This window comes from Thermobia domestica, chromosome 3 (genome assembly GCF_964235325.1).
Source record: "Thermobia domestica chromosome 3, izTheDome1.hap1.1, whole genome shotgun sequence".
NCBI classification, from domain to species: Eukaryota; Metazoa; Arthropoda; class Insecta; order Zygentoma; family Lepismatidae; genus Thermobia; species Thermobia domestica.
Window position 1 is genome coordinate 85,620,681 of NC_137456.1, and position 8,802 is coordinate 85,629,482.

Here is an 8,802-nt window from a genome sequence, read left to right on the forward strand (position 1 = left end):
TCTCAGTGTACCTTCACGTATATTTCCAAAAGAACAAATCACAGCAATAAAAGTTAGGTATAATGAAAGCTGAGATGCAATATTGAACTGAGCAGAGAAAGGAAACAAGCAAGTTTCATACCAGAATGGTTGTAAAACTATCGAAGCTGTACGTAGAGTTTTGTTCAAAAAAAATCTTGGCCACCAACCTTGTTTTAGAACATCATATTGTGGCAGCCGTACGTAGGAAATTCTAATTTTTTGGCTCTAAATCAAGATCCTAATTGGCCGAAGAAAGTCCAAGTTCGTTTGATTGTATTCCAAATATACTGTAGATAAGGGTACAGGGCTTTTTAAATAGAGGTGGGTAGGAGGATTTTTTTTTAAACAAGACTGCATGTACTGTACCTACACGCTTCTTGATGGGTAGTGGGCGAGTTAACTTCACGAGCAGTACTTTCGCTAACAGAGTACTTAAGAAGCATTGGTATCATTTTTCTCACCCTGTTATGCAATCCAACAGAACTTTCGTGTACGGCATGATGGCCTATACGTAAAAATGTGACAATCCATGTGTCAGTGGTAATCAAATGATGTAGTGATCGTAATCAGAGTAAATGAATAAGAGCTTCGTAACCTTTAATAAATATTACAATATAAGTTCAACAAACACATACATAAAAAGTAATAGATATCGAAGTAGCTAAGAACAAGTAGATACCGTTGCACATTGTGGAGCTACGGTAACTACATTAACTAATATTAAAACAGGGAGTAGTAATCTATGACTTTCGTTTTCAATTGAGGGAAGAGGTCAGAGATCGAAGTTATTCTTGCAGCACTGAATCCACATCAAAGAACTGCTTTGCGCTAACTATGTCTCACTGCCAGCAGGCACGTAGCCAGGATTTCGTAATAGGGGGGGGGGGGTCCGAGACATGAAATACTATGGTTATCACACCAGAGTTCGATTAAACTAAACTAATTTACTAGTAATATATATTGGTTCGGGGGAGGGAGGATGATATGAAATATTGTGGTTATCACACCAAGGGCCTGATCAATTTAAACATTTTACTAGCAACATATATTGGTATGTTAAGACTTTAAAATTATGACTTGTTACTAAGGGCGACGATTTCTCTGTAAATTTGGGGGGTCCATTGAGATGCAGAAGGCGTATATGAGGATTTTAAGACAAATTGCATTCAAATTATGTCAATATATTGTATATTCATAAATACAACAAGGGGTCCCACATAACCTTTGGGAGGACGGGCCCCCTTGGCCCCCAGGATCGGCGCCCATGCATGTTAGTAAGTATTTTAGTAACAAACTATGAAGAAATCTCGAATAAAAGAATAAGGAGCAGTAGAAAACCTTTTCTGAAATAACATCTTTGATACTGCAAGGATGCGATGACGAAAAATTTTTATTTTTAACTTTTTTATCTTTATATTTTATCTTTATATTTTTATCTCTATACTTTATTTTTAACGTTGATTCTTCCTATTTCTTGTTTCTTTTTGTTTCGTTCTTCCTTATTTTTTTTTATTTCTGGTCTCGAAGGGGGGGTCCGGACCCCCCGGACCCACCCCTTGGCTACGTGCCTGCTGCCAGTGATGCCGATCCTTGGGAAAAATCCCATTTTGTAAGATATTTTAACAGGGATAAAGGGATTGAAAAGGGATAAAGGGATTTTTATCACAACTGACAGCAAATATGGGATTTTTCATCGACAGCAACAAGATATGGGCGGAAAGATGATCAATGACTCTTCAATAATTTTTGAATTCAATGTTAATTGTCAAATTTTGATACTAGAAACTACATGCCAGCGCAGAAGTAACTTGTGATTCTCAAAACACATGCTCCAAAAAGTGTAAACTATGTTCTGGTATTTTTAAAATATAAATACTATTGTATAATTAACGGGAAAAAGTAAAAGCTTAATGACAAAGCAACCAACTTCGAAAACGTTCTACACAAAACCACTAGAGAATTAAGTTCTTCTACTATGTTTACGTTTATTTCAATATGATTACACAAAAGAATATAAATGCTAAGTCCTGAGGACAAAATGTATTTTTTTTTTTTTTAGCTAACATTTTCAACTACCTCTTTCAATTAAGAAGAAATATTCATTAACTACTTGATAAACCTATATGATGAAAAATTACGGGTAGCTTATTCATATATTGAAGAAAATGTGTAGCGTACAATATGGTTAGTACTTTCATATTTCTTTCTTTCTTTCTTTCTTTTCTTTCTTTTTAATTAGTATAATGTGGGAAATAAAGAATGATGAATAGGCTACAAGAAAATAAATTTTGCGATGATGATAGCCCGTCTCGGTATAAAGTCTTTAGGTGTCAAAACTTAAAGAGGCGCGTCTGAGAGAAAAAAACAATGAATGTGAGAAATTCAAGAGCAAAATGAGAATTTCTGCCTCTCGAGATGGGATTTTATAATGTTCCAGGTTGCTGTCACTGCTCACTGCTTTTGCTCTGATATGTCGATAACCGATACATATGCATACTTTGGATGTTTAAAATGTTTAAAAAAATATATTGGTTTAAATAAATACAGAGATGTAAATACACAAGTAATCTATCCTAATAGAAAATATTATAATGATTATAAGGTTAGAAATGATTACGGAATGCATCAGCTTGTTTTCCGACCAGGAAAATGTACAAATAAATATATATATTTAAAAAAAAAAACTCACCAAAAAGTAGCCATAAAACGATCGTAAAAAACACACACACACAATTTGACTTCGTTGATATTGCTTACCTAGCGTTGGGTTCTTCTGTTGACCGCATTAATCAAATCCTACAACCAGCTTTGCACAAACTTATTACATGGCGTCTGAAATGAAAGCTCAAGCTAAATTCAAACAAGACTCAATTGACTCCCTTTGAGATAGGCCTAAACGCAGGCCGGTAGCCAGCCCAAAAATGTAGGGGGGGCCGGCTGAAGTTAGGGGGGGCCGATCCAACCATTTATAGTTCATCACCATATTATAGTGCATTTGCAAGCCTACCGTGAAAATTTTACGGGGGCCAGCGAAAATTTAGGGGGGCCCGGCCCCCCTAGACACCCCCTGGATACGGGCCTGGATAAACGCCACAAATACTGTAACAGTCGCAATTCGGAACGTTTACATTTCACTCTTTTTTACTCTTCAATACCACTTTACAATAGCTTCAAATACGTGGGTTTAACCTTTGATAAACATCTTACCTGGAAACCTCACCTCACACAACTGGAAGCTAATATCTGCTGCTATTTGAATCTTTTCCGAAAACACGTGCCGCCTTATGCAGAGTCGTTTCGACGTATGATTAGCGTCGTACTAAAGGTCTGACTACTGCAGGAAACATATGTTAGTCGAACTCTTTAGTATGGCATTAATTACGCGTCAGAATGATTCTGCATAAGAGCCGTGAGGTCTAAATACCAATAAAGTCTTCGTGTGCCCAGTAATCGCATTCGGTCATCTCCCCTGGATATCAGCAGCCCCGAATTTCTATGAGCGCCTAAAAGTTTTCGAAAGACATACCTTACGTCTGATGTACTCACTTGTTTTTGATTCTCCCACCACTGCTGAAATATATCATCGTGCGCGATTTCCAGCCCTTTTGATGCACCTTTGCCATCTACGCCAACGCTATGTCACAACATGTATCCATCTGGCACATCCAATTGTACATGAGCTCCTCGGCCAAGTTCCAGCTTTACCATGTTCTACTACCCACCATTCGATCATCTTCTAGCTATATATAAAGGCTATGATGTCATAGACCGATATAATCCAGACCGCAGTACCTATCTACAACCACCATCCACTTGTATAATGCACATAACCTCAGTTACTTACTCCAGAGTTTAAAAGTGGTGCTCTAAGGCAGCACTCTATTATCGTTGTCAACTTTACCAGTCGGCTGGCAAGTAACGAGAGATAGCCCCTCTCCTTCATTGGCCTATGCCATAACTGTATGTATCGATCATTATTATTACTATCACTCTAGTGTGATATGTAATAGTAGTACGTACGTCCGTTACTTCAGACGATAACTCTGGAACGAAAGCGATTCTTTTTTTTTTTTTTTGCTATAGATAACTAGAGCAATTTTTTCGGCAGTTTGTTAATGGAGTCAATTTGATAACATCTTCACAAGTTACCAGGCCGGTAGCGAGCCCAAAAATGTAGGGGGGCGGCTGAAGTTAGGGGGGCCCGATCCAACCATATTATAGTTCATCATCATATTATAGTTTATTTGCAAGCCTACCATAAAAATTTTAGGGGGCAGCAAAAATTTAGGAAAGGCCCGGCCCCACTAGACTCCCCTGGATACGGGCCTGAAAGTATCGGTTATTTTAACGTTGACTGTAAATATCCCATTTGCTACTATTGAAACAAAGGTGCATAATTATAGAATGCTAGAAGTCAGCAGCGAACATTCTCCAGCGGTTGACATCTACCGGACGACATTGAAACTTCTAGAAGTGATTTTTTTAGTGTCTAGCAAACCTAATGTTTTTTATTTTTATTTTTATTTATTTATTTTATTTATTTTATTATTTTTTTTTTTACAATAGCTTCATTTTAGATTTTTCCAGGGGAGCAAGATTGTCCACCGACACGAGTTCTACTTGTTTTTATTAGTATATCAGTACACAATTTATTAAAAAGCAAGTTTCCTCAAATCAAGGCGAGATTGTCCTCCTGCCATTCCCAAACTACGCCCTTGTTTTATTATTATCTCTAGCGGGTTAGTAAACAGAAAAGTACATCCGCAGTGATTTCTAAACCGGTTGGTCACTCCTCTTATATGAGGAAATTTCCTAGACCACTCCTTATCCCTTCGTATCAAGTCAAGAATTTGTTATCTGTCGATAATCATTTATTTTTATAATATGGTTATTCCATTGAAAGAATAACAATAAACATTGATAGAAAATAACAACATCACAGATTCAAGCTTTTAAGTGCTCGGTATTCTTGCCGAGATTTTAACGTCTTCTACAATTTCGGAAACATTTCCTAAATAACCTACAACTAACATGTGCGAGGATTCTTCAACAAGTTTTGTGTTCAGGCCTCTTTATTTTATTAATTGTTGTACGTGCATAACTGTACCCTCTTCTGCTTTACAAATGTGTTTTGTTTTCTTCAGGTCACTCCACTGACAACGATGCAGTTGCAGGATTGCGATGTTCTACATGAATATCCGGTTAAATTAGCATGCGGTCGTCGAATTCCTGACTGTGGAAGGTGTGACACTTATCAACATCCACAGTCGTATGTGTGCTGTGTATGGGCAAGCATGTGTGAACATTAGCACAGGAAGAAGGTGGATTCGAACTGTGCGCTCAGAGAACCCAGTCACATCGCATCTACGTGATAAGGGTTGTATTGGATGCCCAATTACTGCACCTGCTTCAAAGAAAGTGGGACAGATTAATGCAATGGTTCGCTGTGATTTGTGTATTTAGCAAAGGGTGATGCAGACATCACTGGCATATCAACTGAAGAGTAGCGTAGAGTTACAGTAGAAATAAAAGGAGACTGCGAAAACGCGGTGCATTTCAACAGCGAAGCAGATGTCTTTTCCCTGCGTCTCGTATTTGGAAACGAGTGCTGGGCTCATCACTCGAACCCGAGACTAAACGCCAGTGCATGGAGTACAGATGTTCATTCTCTCCTCATCCTAAAAAAGTTAAAACGCGGATATATATAGCAGTGAAAGTCACGGCCAACATCTTTGGGATAGTAAGCATATGGTGTATTATTATTATTATTATTATTATTATTATTATTATTATTATTATTATTATTATTATTTTGAAACGTGGCTTCACTGTCAATCCCAGGCGCTACATGCAAGCACTTAATGAAGTTACATGCACGCTTGCGTAGAGTTCGTCCTCACAAAAATGCCATCCTTCAACATAACATCACAAGACCGCACACAAATCAGGAGATCACCACCGCATTGCATGAGCTCCAATGCGGGGATGTTTTGCCGCACCCATCTTACTGCCCTGACCTGAACCCCTGTGACTTTTGGTTGTTGCACTTAAATAACACCTGAAAGACCAGCATTTCGCACACGACATGAAGGTCATCAAGGCAGTGTATTTTTTGGTGTCATCAGCCATCGGCGTCATGCAATCGGTAGTGCACCATCTGGACCAAGTGCGTCGACGCTGGTGGGGACCATGTTGAACAGAGAAACAATGATCAAGCAGAAAGCAGAAGATTCAAGCTTTTGTTTGAAGGTAAAATTATTCACTTATAACAATTAATACATTTTAAAAAAAATTAAAGGTTGTGGCAAAACTTATTGAACAGTCCTCGTAAATTAATTTTAAATCTTAACTACGTAAAAACAGCTGAAAATGAAAGCACTGTTTCTTTCCTTGCACTAAATGTACTTTCAGCACAAACAGGTCCTCCTTAAAAGGAATAACAATCATATGAACTATTTATTTCGTAGTTAAATCCCAAGCAATGTTAACTCAACAACAATAATGACTAATACTTCAAGTACACATGTATCCCAGTAAGTGCTTCTTGTGTGTGTTCTTGATGCACAAGTTCTTATCGTTCGTGTGTCTAAGCTACACCTTTCCAAAACCATAAAAATAAGTGTCACGTGTACACCACTTGAAGGAGTTTGGTTTGTATGGCGTGATATTTTCTCAATTAATATTGAAACTGGAAATTGGGTTTGTAGAGACATTACAGTGAAGATAGAATATGTTCTTGGGATGCTTAATTAATTGAGAAAAAAAAAGAAGCTTCTTCACATCTATTACCGTTTTCAGTCTATAGCGATCAACGTTAAAACCAAAAGTTGTTGATTTCTGTCATTTAAGGTTTGAATGGAGGGTTAAGAGAGAAGTTGGCATCTATTTTTAGAATACTAACGTGATTTTTAAGAAACGTTTCTCGCTACGTTTTTGTCGTCTTCGTTTTAAAATATGTTGATCAATATTGAAACCTAGGGTTAGATCTACCAGACATCCTATTTTACCAGACGTGTCCTACTTTTCGGGCCCTAAAACTGTTCAGGACAGAAAAGAAAATGCGGAAATATCTTGATCTTAGGTTACAGACAACTGCTTTAAGATCTGTAATACGTATATGTATGTACTCGGTATTTTAAAAGTTTAGTTGTATAGTAGAGGAATTTATAATTTTCTCTCTCTCGTCCAGCATACGAACTACTATGCACAAGCTTCGCACACAGGCAAACAGAAGGCCAAGAGGTGAAGAGTGTTTTAAGGCATAAGTAGTTCTTTTGGACCTATGGGGAAAAGTGCATAGTTTCAGAGTTAGGGCTGTCCAAAAGCGCAAAAAAGCAAAATTTCAAGAGACCCTATTTCGAATTTGGGAGACTGTGGATGGTGGTCCTTATCAACGTAAAAGAAGTCACGCATACGCAATCCAAAAATGCATATTTCATTAATGTTCAATGTGTGCACAGAGTATTCTCTGCAGTCTGAAATTCCCAGATATGCCATCAACCGAATTTTGAGATATGCTCTGACTTTATGATTGGTGTAAAGTAGGCAAATGATAAACTTTGATAGCAGTGAACCCGAAATCATTTGGCGCAATGTTGGAAGTGTTGAGGATCGTCAGCAGCACGGTCTCTCGTACTTGGGAAAACGCATGCTGCGATGTTTCCTTTTCCGCTTATAGGTGGAGAAAACGTAAATTATACCATGACGAAATACATCGCATTACACGTAATTCCGAACATAAATACACACACACACACACAAATATAGCTGCCGGTTCTTAACACTTCCGACTCCCCTCCGAAGCATTGGTTGTCCATTGTTGTCAAGGCTTATATCCTGCCTGCTTTGAATCCTTCTTGAAATCAGAGTATATCTGAAAATTCTATTGAGAGCATATCTGAGAATTACATCCTGTACATTTATTGAAAATTGATGAAATATGCACTTTTGGATTGTGTATGCGTGGCTTCCTATACGCTGATAAGGACCACCATAGACAGTTTCTGGAATTCGAAATAGGGCATGTTGAAATTTCGCTTTTTCGCGATTTTGGATAGCCCTAGTTCTGAAACTATGCACTTTTCGACATAAGTCCATATAAACATTTTCTCTTATTTTGATGTGAGGAATCACCTCTCACCATTTGTCAGTATAGTTGAGCTGAGCGAAGCGAAGCTCTTATACTCGGGTTAGCCGTTTGGTTGTCCGCGAACTCCTCCTAGACCGTTTGGCCGATCTCAACCAAACTTAGCACGCTGATAGAGTATGTCGTGCTGAGTGACAACATAGGTCGAAATCAAAAATCCGATGTACCATCGAGGAATAATGACCGAAAAACGCTTCCTCCTAGACCGTTTGGCCGATCTCAAGAAAACTTAGCACGCTGATAGAGTATGTCGTGCTGAGTGACAACATAGGTCGAAATCAAAAATCCGATGTACCATCGAGGAATAATCACCGAAAAACGCTTGCATAGACTTAACATGGGGAAAAAGTTTTCACGCGATTTTTTTGTCAATAATTAAAAATGACATTTATTATTGCATAATGGCCAGGAATGATTACGTAGTTTAAGCTCGCTCAGCTCATTTCATTGCAATCGGGTACATCCATTGCATTCCTAGTTTATTAACACCCTGTGTATACCGGGTGATTCAATAAGAACGTACCAGGCCTATATCGCAGCTAATGTTGCACGAAGAGCCTTCGAACAAAAAAATTGCATTACCAAATCTATGTGTAGAATGCAATAAAAATAGTAGGGAAACCAGTGGCGTCTCG